Below are 17437 nucleotides of genomic sequence, written 5' to 3' on the forward strand. Positions count from 1 at the left end.
CCAGGGATTAAGGGTAAGCGATGCTGAACAATTTCCTCACTTAATCCTGGCATGTCATCATATGACCAAGCAAAAACTTCCTTGAACTCTTTAAGTAAGGCGATTAATTCCTCGCGTTCTTCAGGAGATAAAGTTTTGCCAATTCGAATTTCCCGAATCAAGGTTTCGTCACCTATATTCACGGTTTCAATTTCCTCTTCGAGTGGTTTTGCTCGGCGACTCTCATCCTGTTGAATCATGTATTTGATTTCAGGAGGAGTGTCGTCGGCATCCTCATCAGAGGGGGAGTCTTGATTGTTATTATTAAGTTTATCAGATTCTGAAGCAGAAACATTAGAAGTAAAAGTAGAGGCAGGAATGTACACAGAAGAAGAATGCTGTATTTCATTAAATGTTGAATCAAGTACATCGAATGAAGAATTACCCACATCGGGCTTTACAATGGACTCTTGAAACAAATTTACAGACTCAACGTATAGATTGACATTTGTGTCAATTAACTCTGAACTATGCATTAAAAGAATATCTGACTCAGCATCTGATTCAACCTCATTAGAAGAAGGAGAATCAACATCGACCTCGGAAGACTCGACCTTTATAGTACCTGCATCAAAAGAATCGTTAGAATAAACAGACTCTGAATCAGACTTAAAGACTGACATGGACTTACGGACAACCGACTTTTTTGAAGGGACACGACTGTTTAAGTAAGTAACCTGAGGTATGACCTGAAAGGTCCAGTTAGTCAACGGTTCCTCTGCCGGGGTGATTAAATGAGTAGGATTCAGAATTACAGCCCTTCGATCAATTACGGCAATAATCTGCGAATCTTCAAGGAACATTGAATTCAGCAGGCTCGGCTCTATATGCTCTGCCCAATCAGCTTCTGACTCAGCTTCTGTCTGCACACCGATCTGCTTGTCCTCTAACTGCAAATCGAAGAAAATTTCAAAACCTGGCAACCTCTGTCCTGAATTCTCATCCAACCAAGTTTCGGCAAAACCACAGAAAGGGACATCAGCACCCTCTTGTCTAAACCGGCCATTCATTGTCAAATTAATTGGCGCCATTGGTAATTCTAACCCTCTTCGGCGACATTCAGCCCATTTCCGCATCAGCTGCTTCATCTCTTTAACCTCTTTCTTTGAGGGCTTGTATCCCAGCCCAAATAGACCGCTGAAGGATTCGAACTCAGGAAATTCGGTCAAACCCTGATGGTATTTCCCCAGCCCTGCACCTGGCATGTATCCCTGTCGACGAACCATTCGAACGACATTCGAGTTTGTACTGGTCAGAAAACAAATTTCCTCCTTTATAGCTTCCTTGAAGGTGATGGCAGTTACTTCTAGCGAGAACCCAGTTAAACTAATATCCTCAGCCTTCTCCACAGTCAGGTCCTGAGTAATCAGCCCTATTTCAAGATCTGGGTCTCCCTTTACAGTTACCACTCCGTTTTTGCGAAGAAACTTCAGCTTTTGATGAAGAGAAGATGGAACAACCCCAAACTTGTGCAGCCAAGGGCGGCCCAGCAATAACAGAAATGAAGCTTTGATGTCCAGAACTTGAAACTCTATTTCAAAGTCTTCTCCTCCGATCTGTATTTCGGTGACCAGAGTTCCGATCACATCTCGGCGAGTACCATCGTACGCCAGAATACCCTGTTCAGATGGGATGAAGTCTGCGGGACCAAATCCAAGAGTTGTAGCAGTACTCAGTGGGCAGACATTCAAAGCAGAGCCGTTGTCAACCAACACCTCTGGTACCCTCTTTTTATTGCAAACCACTGTGATTTTCAAAGATTTTGTGTGGTCTCGGCCTTCAGCAGGCAAATCATCATCAGTGAAAGACAAAGTCTTAGACACTCTTGTCATGGCAACCAAGCTCACCAATTCATCAGGAGTAGTGTCAACTGAAATCTGTGCTGAATTAAGCTCTTGAAGGACTAACTTTCTGTGCTTAGATGAGGCCATGAGTAAACCCCATACTGAGATATTAGCTTGAGTCTTTTTCAGCTGTTTCAACAAGCTCTCTTCTTCTTCATCGGCGCTGGCCTTACTGACTTTATTCTGTCTTTGGTTTTCAGCATTTCGCGCAACCTCTGCAGGATTTTCTACACTCAGCTCTGGAGGTTTGAATACACGCCCGCCTCGGGTCATATGACGCATTTCGTCACAAAAGTCATCTAGCGACAACAGTTCATCTTCTTCAAAGTCCTCAGCCCGTAGGACATATGGAGCTCTTCTCATATTTCTGACATTGTCAGTCTGAAATACACAAGATTGAGATGATGATGACTCAGCAACTTCGTCATCATCGAAGGAAATCACGTAACGCTCTCTCCTTTCTGCCCCTTCCAGCTCCCTATCATCAAACTTCATGACATAGGTTTTTTCTGTGGTAATGGCACAAATAATGGTTGATGGATCAAGCAGAGGCTCACTAGCAAAAATTGCATTGATAGTAGGAGGAGGCATGGCATGATGGTTGGGAAGTGGGTTTTGAGTGACGTTTGGTCTCTCCACTGCCAATTCATTTTTGTCAATCAGATTTTGAATGGCATGCTTCAAGGCCAAACAGTTTTCAGTCAAATGCCCTGGACCTCTATGGTATTCACAATATTGGTCCATCTTCCAGAATGCGGGCAAAGGATTGGGTGGAGGTTTGATATCTGGGAGCCGGATCTTTCTATCTTTCATGAGCCTCTTGAATATCATTATTATGGGATATGGAAGAGGATCAAATTTCCTGTCAAATGTACCTCTCCTGGGTGCTCTGGCAGCTTCTGTAACAACCTTGGCCACAGGCCTGGTGTAACTGACAGCATGAACTTCTTTGGGCTGGACCATAGGTCTTTTCCCATCTCGGATCTCTGTAGAAACCTTTGCTCTCAGACCCTTTGCTATAGCATCTTCCGTCTGAGTACCCGTCTTGATTAAGTGATCAAAACTCGGGTAATGCTGAGGAGCGAGAAAATGAAAGTATTGGGGAGACAAACTCTTCAGAACCAGCTTTATCTGCTCTGATTCAGTCATTCTCTGGCTTAGCTGGGCAGATTTGCGTCTCCAGCGCCTAATAAAGAAAGTGAAGGTCTCTTGAGGACCTTGCTTCAGCTGTTTTAGGTCCCTCTTCGTGACCTCTATGCCTTCTTCCATCGAGAATTGTTCTATCAATTTCTCAGAAATGTCTTCTAAAGTTCTCACTTCTTCGGGCTTCAACCTCAAGAACCATTTCTTAGCGATTCCTGTCAGAGAGATCGGAAACAACTGCGCCATCTGCTCACGGCTCAGACCGTACTGCTGGGACAAAATGATAAACCACCTCATGTGGTTACGCGGACACCCGGTTCCGTCATATTTGTCATAATCAGGAGCTTTGAAGTTAGGTGGCAGAGATACTGTCGAAGACAGTATCAGTTCAGAGACATCAAACTTCTTAGGCCCCTGGACCTTCATCTGCTCCATATCATGAGCCATCCTGCTAAATTTTTCGGACATTTCTTTCTCAAATTTTTCAAATTTCTCTTTTTCTTTATCAGCCCCCGGAGCACAATACTCTGCAGCATATTGGGCGTCATCTATATCAACCTCAAAGGGCGAGATATCAGGCCTACGCGCTTCCGGAGATGCAGCGCGAGTATTCTGAAGTATCGGTCTAGAGGTGGAAGTCTTATCACTTATCTGGGTCTTCATATTGGCCATTTCTTCTTTCATACCCGCCATGTCCCGAGTAAGGTTTTTCATCATCTCTTGCATACTGAGCAGAAGGTCAGTCGAGTCAGTCATTTGGTTCACTTCAAAGGAACCGGAAGACTCTGGTGAAGGAGGTAAATGTACTGCGGATGACACAGGAGAATCAAAGTGACGAACAAGTCTAGACACTGAAGTAGGTCTAGACCAGGCAGGTTTAGCTTGGGAGTCCTTTTTGGGAGCGATGGTTGCTATCTTTCAGAATCCTGATTGGAAGTTAACAAATTAGATTAAATGATTGACAAATGAAATAAGATAATTTGCACCAATAGAGAGGAAAGAAAAACAAACATCCTTTGTATTGATCATATTGACAGGTTACAACGCCAATGATTGGTTACAATATAAAATGCTGAAACCCTGAATCACTGACTATCTATAACATGCATCAAGTAAAAAAAAAAAATTTTTAAAAAAAAACTTTCATCTATAACGAGATCAGATTTACAATTTGCGACTCTGACTATATTCAAGTAAAACAAATGAAGACAATAAAAGAAATGATGGTTTCAAGCTGAAGATCCTCAAGATTCTGTAATCCGAGCTCTCTTGGCCTCAAGCTTTCCGGGTAACTCTCCACGTCGGACCTTAGATGTTAAAGCAAACCTCTCTTTCATGACCTTATTTCTCCAAGCAGCTATGATGGACTGAATGAGATCAGGAGACAATTTTTCACACAAAGGAGGTGTTACAGCTCCAGGGGGACAAGGGCGCCCTGTGATCTGATGAAGAAGACGGATTGGTGCATAAAAGCTTGACTTTTCTAACCCCATAAGATATACAAAGGGATATGGGTAAGTGCTAGTGATAACTCGCAAGCAAGAATGACTCACACAACAAAATTGGGTTTCCTCCACATGCTGCAACCAATTACGCCACTCATCAATGGATTGTGGTCGGTTGGCCATTGGTTGCCAAGATGAGAAATCTTTCAAGGTGTACTTGTTGTGGCTTATCCTCTGGAGGATAGTGAGTTTTTCACAAAGCCATACGTACAAGAGTTTGACACACCCAAAAAAATTGTCATGAACCTCCTGACGAGCAATAAGATCCAGTCCGGAGAAAGATTCTGCGAGTATGGTGGGAACAGGATTCCTCCCTTCATTAATTTGATCCACCACAGCTAACAGGGCCAAAGGAGCATTATAAGAATCACTACGAAGCACGTAACGTGCGAAGACACCAAAGATTAAGGCATTACGCCGACAATTCTGAAAGCGGGAGTCGGTAGGGTTGACATTTGTAGAAAAAAGTTTGATTAAGTCCTGGACTCGCACGCTTGTGTCTGTGAGGCATGACAGAGCATCAACCGTGGAATTTTTAAACAATTTGCAGAAAAGATAATGAGGGTCATCTGGATTCAAAGGTTGGACCCAAAGTCCCTCCAATGGGAGCTCTAATAGGACACACCAATCTTCAAAGATGGGACAAAATTCAAAGGAACCGAATCTAAAGACATGAAGATCAGGATCCCAAAGATTGGCAGCTGCTTGGAGAAATTTCCAGTCTACACCGAGTATGCTCAGATGATTGAAGGTACTGATAAACTTTTCGGCCATACTCCTTTCTGAATGCTCACGAGGAAGAGTTTTAAGAGTCTCCTTTATCCAATTCTTCAACACATTATTGGCCATGATCAAACCTAATCATCCAGACAAGACAAAATTATGAGAAAAAGGAGATACCCATAAACAAATGAAAGGGATAAATTTGCTGATCAATTACAGGAGAAGGATACAATCTGAGACATTTGAATTTTTCATCAAAGATGAGAGATAATCAAGAGATCAGACAATAGACCACGGCCATAAAATGACAAAGTAGGTCGCTAACCGGATCCAAATCTGGCGATGAATATCATCAACTGTGCGATCAAGAGGATCAAAATGATAGACCATGGTCATAGAGACAACGGACAAGCCATCAACCAGATCTAAGACATAACAAGTAGACAGACAAATAAGGATCTAATCCTACTGAATGATGTATACATGGGAATCCAGATAAGGTAGACCGACTCCAAAGGATAGCAACCATGCTTAACATGTTTTTGGATAAAATCCAGCAGCATAACGGCTATACGAGGAGGTCAAGGTCCAAACTAAGTAAACTGACTCTAAAGAGTAGCAGTCATGCTCAAAATGTTCTGCGAAAAATTCGACAGCATAACGGCTAAACAAGAAAGTCAAGAAAAGGTAAACTCACGGTTTTCCTAACTCTAAGAAATAGCGATTATGCTCAAAACATTTTGCGAAAAATTCGGCAGCATAACGACGCTAGACAAGGAAGTCAAGAAAAGGCAAACTCACGGTTTTCCTAACTCTAAGGAAATAGCGGTTATGCTCAAAATATTCTGCGAAAAATTCGGCAGCATAACGACGCTAGACAAGGAAGTCAAGAAAAGGCAAACTCACGGTTTTCCTAACTCTAAGGAAATAGCGGTTATGCTCAAAATATTCTGCGAAAAATTCGGCAGCATAACGACGCTAGACAAGGAAGTCAAGAAAAGGTAAACTCACGGTTTTCCTAACTCTAAGGAAATAGCGGTTATGCTCAAAATATTCTGCGAAAAATTCGGCAGCATAACGACGCTAGACAAGGAAGTCAAGAAAAGGCAAACTCACGGTTTTCCTAACTCTAAGAAATAGCGGTTATGCTCAAAATATTCTGCGAAAAAATTCGGCAGCATAACGACGCTAGACAAGGGATCCCCATAACTTAACCAAAGGTATATGAACAATGGTTACCAGAAAGAGGTAATCAACTGATGGACTGAGCAACGGTGAAAATATACTACAACGGGTCAAAACCCTATAATCAACAGATCAGGGACTAAACCTGGCCAAGGTAATGGCGATCAAAAGTCACTGGCTAGATCTAGATCTGAATAACGAAGGGATATAACCAATTGAAATGAATAAGGAACTCTAACTAAGAGGAGAACCCTAATATACATATAATCAGTATATATAAGCATATATATATGCACACAAATCCTAACCAGGGGCACCAACCCTAATTCTAATCTAGCTGAGTCAAGAAAATCTCGACTTAAGACAGACTGATAGTGTATTAGGACCGTGCTGTAGCTATGTAAAATGAGCTACCCTAGTCTACAAATGGGGCAAAGCTCCTAACTCTAAGCTCCACATGTGTAAGCAACACACGTTCGACCCTATATGAATGCAATATACTTATATAAACACGGGTACTTCCTAGTTGGATTTCACTAGGTCAGTAAGTATATACATAATATATAAAACAAAGGAGAGCTCCGGACTCAATCTACTGGGTACTATGCGTATGAAACATACCTAATATGTATAACACAAGTACACCTAGTGTTATACATAGTATGTTTCATTGCTCATCGGCTGCTGTAAACACAAGTACACCTAGTGTTTACGGCTGCAGCGCTGGCGCATAGCTTGGAAATAGATTCAACAGTACCATCAGGGTGAAGACATCCCAGTCGGGTACGCATTGAATCTATCCCGTGGAGCCAAGAAGGAAAAACAATGAAAGAAATAACAAATATGATAATGCATGATGTGTAGTGTGTGAATCCCTTGTTTTAATTACGCACCTATCTGGTGCCCCTGGATTCTAAGCGAAAAGGTTCCCATCTTAAAATAATTTTAACCCAAATTTTCCCAAAGTTAGTAAAAATGGCATTTTAACAGAGTTAGGCAATGTTTCAAGAAATCCCCAGCAGAGTCGCCAGCCTGTGGACCCCGATCCGAGATAGGCGGCGAGGGAACGGGTCCCTAACACCATCTGGATCATCCACGTGTGTGAGAGCTCTACCAAGGAACTCTCGAAACGGATGCCACCCTCATAGCATAGCACGAGTGGCGATATAAAAGAAAGAGATATGTCTCGATCCGGAACCGAGGTTCGAAACCGAGACATACCTGAAATAAACTCAGAGTCGCCATCCATGGATATGCCATGGAACCCTAAAATCAAATCCTCTGTGCAATGGATAACCAGAAATATATATGGGTTCGTGCCTGGTTACGAATGGGGAAGGTCTGAGAGCACCCCCGATTCGTCCGAGTGCAAGCACTTGGTCTCTTATGCCATTTATTATTAACTCCAAAGAAGTTTGGGTAAAAATCATCTGAAATGAGAACAATCCTCAGGAATCGTCTACCTAAGCATGCATTTCCTGAGGATAAAGATAATAAACACACATAAAATGAGATGAAAGATGTGTTACCTAAGCGTAGCTAGGTTATGAGTGACATGCCTAATGGGTGTCTAAATTCTGATGTGCAAACACATGCAAGCTACAGCAAAAGGTATAGGATCAGTACGAGAAAGTAAGAAAACACATCAAACATATAATAACAACATAATAAATCCTAAGACTCTAAATTATTAGCCCGAGTCCTCGGATGGTCTGGTATTCATCCAAAGAAGCCTACGTATCCCCGCCTCCACGAGAATCAAGGCAACGTAGTTCTTCGCGCCTATTCTAAGCTATGATGCCTAAGACACCTAGCCCTCTATCCTAGACTCGATCTAAAAGACCGGACCATTTATTAAAGTTTATTGTACGATTATTTAAATTCCAGTAAATTGTGAATTTTTAGGACATCCTATATGCCCTAACTAAATGCATGTTAGCCCTAGGCTAATGCAGGCGGTTCCTACAACCTATGTGCAACTAGGCTGTATTTCCTAAGGAAAACCAAAGGTGGACTACCGTATCCTACTCTAGTCATCATTCGGCGATGTGGATCGCCGACTGACCGGACAGAGGCGCTCCTATAACTCTAGGACAGACCCCTAACTCTAAAACAAACACAAACACACAAACAACAATCAAGCAACCTAGCAAAAGAAAAACCTAACTCTAAAACTCTCTATCTAGGAAAAACACCTAACTCTAGAGGAAGATCTTTTGAAAACAAGATTAGAAAGGTTGCTTATTCAAAGAAAAAGATTTTAAAATGTTATTTACAAAAAGTTTGGCTGGACTTGGGATATAAATCCCGAGCTGCGCTACGTACCTCGTGGGAGAGGATCAAGCCAACGTAGTTCGAAACGAACTCTCTACCTATCAAACACTTACAACAAATCAACCATTTTTTATGTTTTAAGTTTCTAATGTTTTTGAGATTTTTAATGATTTCAATGTTTATGAATTTTAAAATTTCTGATGCTTTCACCCTTTTGGCCAAAGACCGGAGGGAATATACAAAACAACATCCTAGGGACAAACCCTAGGGTGTACAGGGGAAACTATGCTCTAATAATACTATTATAAGAGCAAATGAGTCAAAGACTCCCTAATGACAGTAACTGAAGAATAAATGAGTCAAAGACTCTCTAATAAAAGCGACTAAAGGATAAACGAGTCAAAGACTCTCTAATAGGAGCAAAAGAGGGATACAAGAGTCAAAGACTCTTCAAACAGAGTAACTGAGAGATACAAGAGTCAAAGATTCTTCAAAAAGAGTAAATGAGGGATATAAGAGTCAAAGACTCTTCAAAAAGAGTAAATGAGGGATATAAGAGTCAAAGACTCTTCAAAAGAGATGCAAACACGAGTCAAAGACTCTACTGACAACAACACAAGCCAAAGACTCCACTGATAACAACATCACACAAACAAATGAGTCAAAGACTCTCTAAAAGAGAATGAAACACGAGTCAAAAACTCCACTAATACCAACTAAAGGGCAGATGAGTCAAAGACTCTCTAAAAGAGAAGGAAACACGAGTCAAAGACTCCACTAACACCAACTAAAGGATGGATGAGTCAAAGACTCTCTAATAACACCATCTAAAAGATGAATGAGTCAAAGACTCTCTAATAATACCATCTAAAAGATGAATGAGTCAAAGACTCTCTAATCAAGGGCTGACTCCTATGCTAATAGACTATCAAATAAGGAGAAGCTCACAAGCGAAAGGAATAAGAGACCTTGTGCATATTTGGCAAAGGTAAAACATCCAACCGGGCCGGACAGCTACCTAGCCCTCAGGGTGCAACAAATGTGCAACCCAATACCCATAAGGGTAGGGGTATGAAGCCAAGCCGAGTAGGGTGTTCTTCCAAAACCAAACGGCGCACAAAGAGGAGGTTTAGCAAGAGAAATGAGACCGGGCGGGTCTAAAAGGAAATAAGAGACTTCATGCATATTTGGCAGAGGTAAAAACATCCAGCCGGGCCGGACAGCTACCTAGCCCTCAGGGTGTAACAAATGTGCAACCCAATACCCATAAGGGTAGGGGTATGAAGCCAAGCCGAGTAGGGTGTTCTTCCAAAACCAAACGGCGCACAAAGAGGATTAACGAGAGAATGAGACCGGACGGGTCTCCCAAACACACAAAGATGGGCTCTAAGCAACCTTATCATTGCCCTTGCAAAGGGAGAAGCAAGGCTAAGACAACTAATTGACCAAATTGGTCTCTAATTAACAAAGGAACAAACTGAAGTACAACCTCAGAGAGGATTCTACAAATGAGGCTTGCCTCCAAAGGAGGATTACCTAACAAGACAGAGTATGTCTCTTAGTACAGGCTCTATCATCTAAAGAAATCTAGAAGACTACGCTAGTCTATCCAAAGAGAGAAGAAAAAGGTTACTAAGTAAACTCAAATTTCATTCAATTATTATAAAAACAAATCAAATATCCGCAAAGTAAGGTCTACAACTAAAGAGTACACAACATGTAATAATAGCAATCATAGCATGTAGCCCAATGAAGTAAAAACAATATCAAACACTCAAACACTTCAAAGCCAACCACAAACCCCGATACGGGGACTCCACTGAAATCAGATGATGCCAAAGTAATCATCTGATATCAAATACACATGATAATATTTCTACAAACCGCCTTGAAATCAGACAGTACTCATGTCGATAATATCGAATAAAGTAGTCATCTGATTTCCTCCTTCAATTAAACAATGTATTTAAAATGAAATTAATTAGCCCAGACCAGCCGCTGGGTAGCCTACAAACTTAACTAAATTACAATTACAAAGACTATAAACTTGCAGGACAGTAATTATGCATTGATGGATAATAGATATGCATTTTAGCTTAACCCAAAAATCATCATTACAAAAATAATGAAAGTATGGAACAACAGCTATGGCGATAATGGCAGCAAATATGTGCGTTTTAATTCACCCAAGATCACGATTACCAGCTTAGAAACATAAGACAACAGCTATATATTGATGGCAGAAGATATGTGTATTTTTAATCCATCCAAAACCACAATTATAAAGCGTAAAACCAAAGGACTGCAGCTATGCTACAATAGGCAGCAGGTATGTGTATTTTTAATTCATCCAAAATCACAATTATAAAGTGTAAAACCTAAGGACAGCAGCTATGCTACAATGGGCAGCAGGTATGTGTATTTTTAATTCACCCAAAATCACAATTATAAAGTGTAAAACCAAAGGACAGCAACTATGCTACAATGGGCAGCAGGTATGTGTATTTTTAATTCATCCAAAATCACAATTATAAAGTGTAAAACCAAAGGACAGCAGCTATGCTACAATGGGCAGCAGGTATGTGTATTTTTAATTCACCCAAAATCACAATTATAAAGTGTAAAACCAAAGGACAGCAGCTATACTACAATGGGCAGCAGGTATGGACAGCAACTATGCAGAAAATGAGCTAAACTTGTGTCCAGAACAGGGCAGAACTGCTGTCCTATGCAAACCATATAAAATCTGTGTGACGCATACCTTGAATCATTATGGTATTGTTATCATTTTCAAATGTACAGATGTATTTTTTTTTTAATATATGCATTTCAGAGATAGGACACATCATTATTTGAAATCTAAGAATTCTATCTGAATAGCAAGATCTCAAATAATCCAAATTCTAAAGCTAATCATGAAGGAGAGAATATTTTGACATTTATCACTCGAAATCCCATTATGATTGCAACAGTGATTATGCTATAACTGTGAAGTAACAGCCCTGTGCTCTTGACCCATACTAAAATAACAACTATCAAATATATAAGCTTATAGTACAGTAGCCATCTTGGAACCATTACCATTACTAGAATTCCCTGTTTTAGAAACAATAGGCATATTTGAGCAATTTGAATAGCTGTTATGTTCAGATACCTCATTAACAACCTTATTAACTGGCTTGCAATAGAACCCATAAAACTTCTAGCAAAATTACATTCTGGATCACCATGACTAACCCACTATTTAATATACAGAGGACAGCAGAATGCACAGAATTATATCTAAATTGGGGCTAAACTATGGACCGAACTGGCTGACCTGGGTTTGCCAAACAGGGGCTGAGATTAAGCCATAACAAGAATTATCGCCATGTATAAAATTGGGCTAAAACATGAAGCATAACCCTGGGTTAAAATGAGCTAGCAGGGAGCATATTCATGGGACAAATTAAATCTAATAAGTCAAATATGCACAGCATTCAATTGATTCAACTAAAATTCTGGAGTTTAAATGACATAATTGTCCCATAAATTTCAACCAACAATCTCAGCTATGAAGCTTCACATATATAGCCATGAAATCCCATTGATATCCCCATCAATACACAGACATATGTATGCTTATACGTACAGCACACATGAAGGTAATCACACAGGTGAGATAAAATTCTTCATGTATGAATAGAAGTATATTATTTCCAAAATATAACACTATTGATTTCCAGATCCAAGAAATTTCGGTCATTAGATGACAGAATAAACTCAAATTGAACAATAAATATAAATAGTAATAAAATATATGTAATAAAAAATAAAAATCAATAGAATCACAAGCTTTTTATAATATAGTAATAATAGATTAACACTGTCTCCTCCATCGAGGAATAAAACAATCAACATTTCAACACAAAGCTTAGTATCATATGAAGAATGAACAGATTCTAAGTAGGAAATACTAGATCTATAATTTAGAACAAAGATCTACTGTAATAGAGACTCTTAGCCTAGACAATAAAAAAAAAAAAATATGATGACGGTACTTACCTCTAGAATTTGAGCTATCTTATGAATTTCTCCACTCCCCTTTTGCAGATGATGAACACTCCTTCAGAATTTTTCCAAAAATTGAATTAAATGACTTAGAGTCATCGGATTAGAGCTCTTAGATCCAGATCCACTATCTCTCCCTTAATCTCTCTTCTTGCAAGTCTCGGATATTCTCCCAACACTCCAGATCTCTTCTTCTATCGAGCTATTGGATCAACGGTTGAAAACTCAGATCTGAGCCACGAATTTACAGATTTTGAACTTTAAAAAGCAAATAACAGATCAGGTAACAAGTTGCTGAGATTGGGGTTTAGAAACCTTCATAGGAACGAGGAAGCTCAAATCTAAAGCTTTGAAGTTTTGGATCTGAAGTTTTGGAGTTTGAGCTAGGTTTTCAAATCTGAAAAATGAAGATTCTAGGGTTTTTAAGCTCAAAATTTATGGATCAAGGTTTGAAAACTCAGATCTATGACTCAAAGCTAGCTAGGAGGAAGATGAAGGAGAAATAACAATCTTGCAGCAAATTTGAAAAGAGAAAATGTGCCGATCGGAACTTAAATTCCGACCAATAGATCTGCCGGAGAAGATCGGAGATCTTACCAGAAAAAATGAAAAGAGGAGTAAAGGTTTAGGTTTAGGGAAAAGATATAGAAGATCTAAGATCTAAAGTTTATGCAGAGATCAACGACACGAAGAGAAGAAGAGATAAAAACAGAAACTAATCGGAAAATGATCGGAACGGAATTGCGATCGGAGAAGATGATCACCGACGGAGGGAAGAAAACAAATTTGGGTTCCGGATCGGGCTTTCTCTCTTCTCTCCCTCTCCATCTCTCTGCTTTCTTAAGAGGATGAAGATCTTTCTCCCCTTTTCTGCTTCTCACAACCTCGGATCGGAGGTAAGGTTCCGACGAACGATCGGATCGGAAGAAGACGAAAAGAAAAACCTCCAATCTCTCACTCTCTCGCTCTCTTTCTCTTTAAAAAAAACGAAGATGAACAGTGCTCTTCTCTCTGTTGATTTTTTTTTTATATTAAAACCACTGTGTTGATAACCGCACTCCCACTTGATGGGCGCACAAATCTGGATGAGTCGCGCCCGCCATTTTTGTCTTATTTGGCCTGGGCGCGACCATCGCAGGATAATTCGCCCCTCTTATACACGAAAATGATATATTTACCTCCTTTTCTTCCCTGGACAGCCCCCTTTTCAGATTAATCACCCTCCTTTTGATTTATGCTGCGCACCTTCTCTCGGCTCGTCTTATTTGACAAATCGGCTCGGAAATTGATGAAATTTTACGGGGATCTCAGGGGGACCATAAGCTGCTTCCGGGCTCAATTCGGGACCCCGACTCACCAATTTGACAAGGTTTCGCACAGGCACTACGAACCTGGGTCCAGTCAAAATGGGGTGTCTACAGTGGTGCACTCTGGCGCGTCCAATTTGGTGTGGAGATCAGTTCCAACCATGGACCCGCCCTAGTGGAAAACCACCTTGAAGATTCTAAGTGTTTGCAGACTTAGCTCTCAGTCTAAGTGTTTGCAGACTTAGACCTCCTCAGCTCAGCTCTAAGTGTTTGCAGTGTTTGCAGACTTAAACCTCTGCAGCTCAGCGGTGGTACACTCCGGCACGTCCGCAATGGCTTGGAGATCAGTTCCAACCAAGGACCCGCCCCAGTGGAAAACCACCTTGAAGATTCTAAGTGTTTGCAGACTTAGTTCTCAGCCTAAGTGTTTGCAGACTTAGAGAGCGGCAGTGGTGCACTCCGGCGCGTCCAATTTGGTGTGGAGATCAGTTCCAACTGTGGACCTGCCCTAGTGGAAAACCACCTCAAAGACTCTAAGTGTTTGCAGACTTAGAGAGCGGCAGTGGTGCACTCCGGTGCGTCCAATTTGGTGTGGAGATCAGTTCCAACCGTGGACCTGCCCTAGTGGAAAACCACCTCAAAGACGCTAAGTGTTTGCAGACTTAGCTCTCAGCCTAAGTGTTTGCAGACTTAGAGAGCGGCAGTGGTGCACTCCGGCGCGTCCAATTTGGTGTGGAGATCAGTTCCAACCATTGACCCGCCCTAGTGGAAAACCACCTCAAAGACCTGCTCGGCCTGGCCGTCCACAGCCTAAGCCGGACAGGATATGGCGCAATCGCTAGACGCCAAAGACCTGCCCGGCCTGGCCGTCCAGCGCCTTAGCTGGACAGGATATGGCGCAATCGCTAGACGCCAAAAGACTCTAAGTGTTTGCAGACTTAGCTCTCAGCCTAAGTGTTTGCAGACTTAGAGAGCGGCAGTGGTGCACTCCGGCGCGTCCAATTTGGTGTGGAGATCAGTTCCAACCGTGGACCTGCCCTAGTGGAAAACCACCTCAAAGACTCTAAGTGTTTGCAGACTTAGCTATCAGCCTAAGTGTTTGCAGACTTAGAGAGCGGCAGTGGTGCACTCCGGCGCGTCCAATTTGGTGTGGAGATCAGTTCCAACCATTGACCCGCCCTAGTGGAAAACCACCTCAAAGACCTGCCCGGCCTGGCCGTCCACAGCCTAAGCCGGACAGGATATGGCGCAATCGCTAGACGCCAAAGACCTGCCCGGTCTGGCCGTCCAGCGCCTTAGCCGGACAGGATATGGCGCAATCGCTAGACGCCAAAAGACTCTAAGTGTTTGCAGACTTAGCTCTCAGCCTAAGTGTTTGCAGACTTAGAGAGCGGCAGTGGTGCACTCCGGCGCGTCCAATTTGGTGTGGAGATCAGTTCCAACCGTGGACCTGCCCTAGTGGAAAACCACCTCAAAGACGCTAAGTGTTTGCAGACTTAGCTCTCAGCCTAAGTGTTTGCAGACTTAGAGAGCGGCAGTGGTGCACTCCGGCGCGTCCAATTTGGTGTGGAGATCAGTTCCAACCATTGACCCGCCCTAGTGGAAAACCACCTCAAAGACCTGCCCGGCCTGGCCGTCCACAGCCTAAGCCGGACATGATATGGCGCAATCGCTAGACGCCAAAGACCTGCCCGGCCTGGCCGTCCAGCGCCTTAGCCGGACAGGATATGGCGCAATCGCTAGACGCCAAAAGACTCTAAGTGTTTGCAGACTTAGCTCTCAGCCTAAGTGTTTGCAGACTTAGAGAGCGGCAGTGGTGCACTCCGGCGCGTCCAATTTGGTGTGGAGATCAGTTCCAACCATGGACTCGCCTTAGTGGAAAACCACCTCAAAGACCTGCCCGGCCTGGCCGTCCACAGCCTAAGCCGGACAGGATATGGCGCAATCGCTAGACGCCAAAAGACCTGCCCGGCCTGGCCGTCCAGCGCCTTAGCCGGACAGGATATGGCGCAATCGCTAGACGCCAAAAGACTCTAAGTGTTTGCAGACTTAGCTCTCAGCCTAAGTGTTTGCAGACTTAGCTCAGCCTAAGTGTTTGCAGACTTAGAGAGCGGCAGTGGTGCACTCTGGCGCGTCCAATTTGGCTTGGAGATCAGTTCCAACCACGGACCCGCCCCAGTGGAAACCCACCTTGAAGATTCTAAGTGTTTGCAGACTTAGCTCTCAGCCTTAGTGTTTGCAGACTTAGAGAGCGGCAGTGGTGCACTCCGGCGCGTCCAATTTGGTGTGAAGATCAGTTCCAACCGTGGACCTGCCCTAGTGGAAAACCACCTCAAAGACTCTAAGTGTTTGCAGACTTAGCTCTCAGCCTAAGTGTTTGCAGACTTAGAGAGCGGCAGTGGTGCACTCCGGCACGTCCAATTTGGCTTGGAGATCAGTTCCAACCAAGGACCCGCCCCAGTGGAAACCCAACCTTGAAGATTCTAAGTGTTTGCAGACTTAGCTCTCAGTCTAAGTGTTTGCAGACTTAGACCTCCTCAGCTCAGCTCTAAGTGTTTGCAGTGTTTGCAGACTTAGACCTCTGTAGCTCAGCGGTGGTACACTCCGGCACGTCCGCAATGGCTTGGAGACCAGTTCCGGCCAAGGACACCCAGTGAAAAACCACCTTATAAAGCCCAAGTTCTGAAGACTTGGATCCAAGCAGTGGTTCACTCCGGTCCGTCCCGAAATGGCTTGGAACCCAATTCCGGCCAGGGACCACCCGTGGAAAACCACCTGAAATCCAAGTTCAGAAAAATGGGATCCTGCATTGGTGGTTCACCTCGGTTCGCCTCTAAATGGCTGTGAGCCAACTCCCGGCCAGGAGAGTACGGGGGCGAAAAACCACCCACAATGAAATCCAAGTTCTTAAACTGGGGTTAAGGAGCCGCTTGGTTCACTCCGGTACAATACTATGGCCGGATAGGATATTTTTCCTGGTCATCTCGGGCCGACCAGAAAATGAGGTCATCTCAGACCGACCAGAAAATGAGGTCATCTCAGGCCGACCAGAAAATGAGGTCATCACAGGCCGACCAGAAAATGAGGTCATCTCAGGCCGACCAGAAAATGAGGTCATCTGAGGCCGACCAGAAAATCTGGTCATCTGAAGAAGACAAAAGACCTGCCCGGCCTGGCCGTCCACAGCCTAAGCCGGACAGGATATGACGCGTTCGCTAGAAGACAAAATTCTGCCCGTCCTGGCCGTCCACAGCCTAAGCCGGACAGGATATGACGCGTTCGCTAGAAGACAAAATTCTGTCCGGCCGAGCCGCCCAGAAGGCTTAGACGGACAGGATATGACGCGTTCGCTAGAAGACAAAATTCT

The sequence above is a fragment of the Tasmannia lanceolata genome, unplaced genomic scaffold (assembly GCF_043159265.1).
Source record: "Tasmannia lanceolata isolate RefF3 unplaced genomic scaffold, GAP_Taslan_0.1 ptg000006l, whole genome shotgun sequence".
Classification (NCBI taxonomy): domain Eukaryota; kingdom Viridiplantae; phylum Streptophyta; class Magnoliopsida; order Canellales; family Winteraceae; genus Tasmannia; species Tasmannia lanceolata.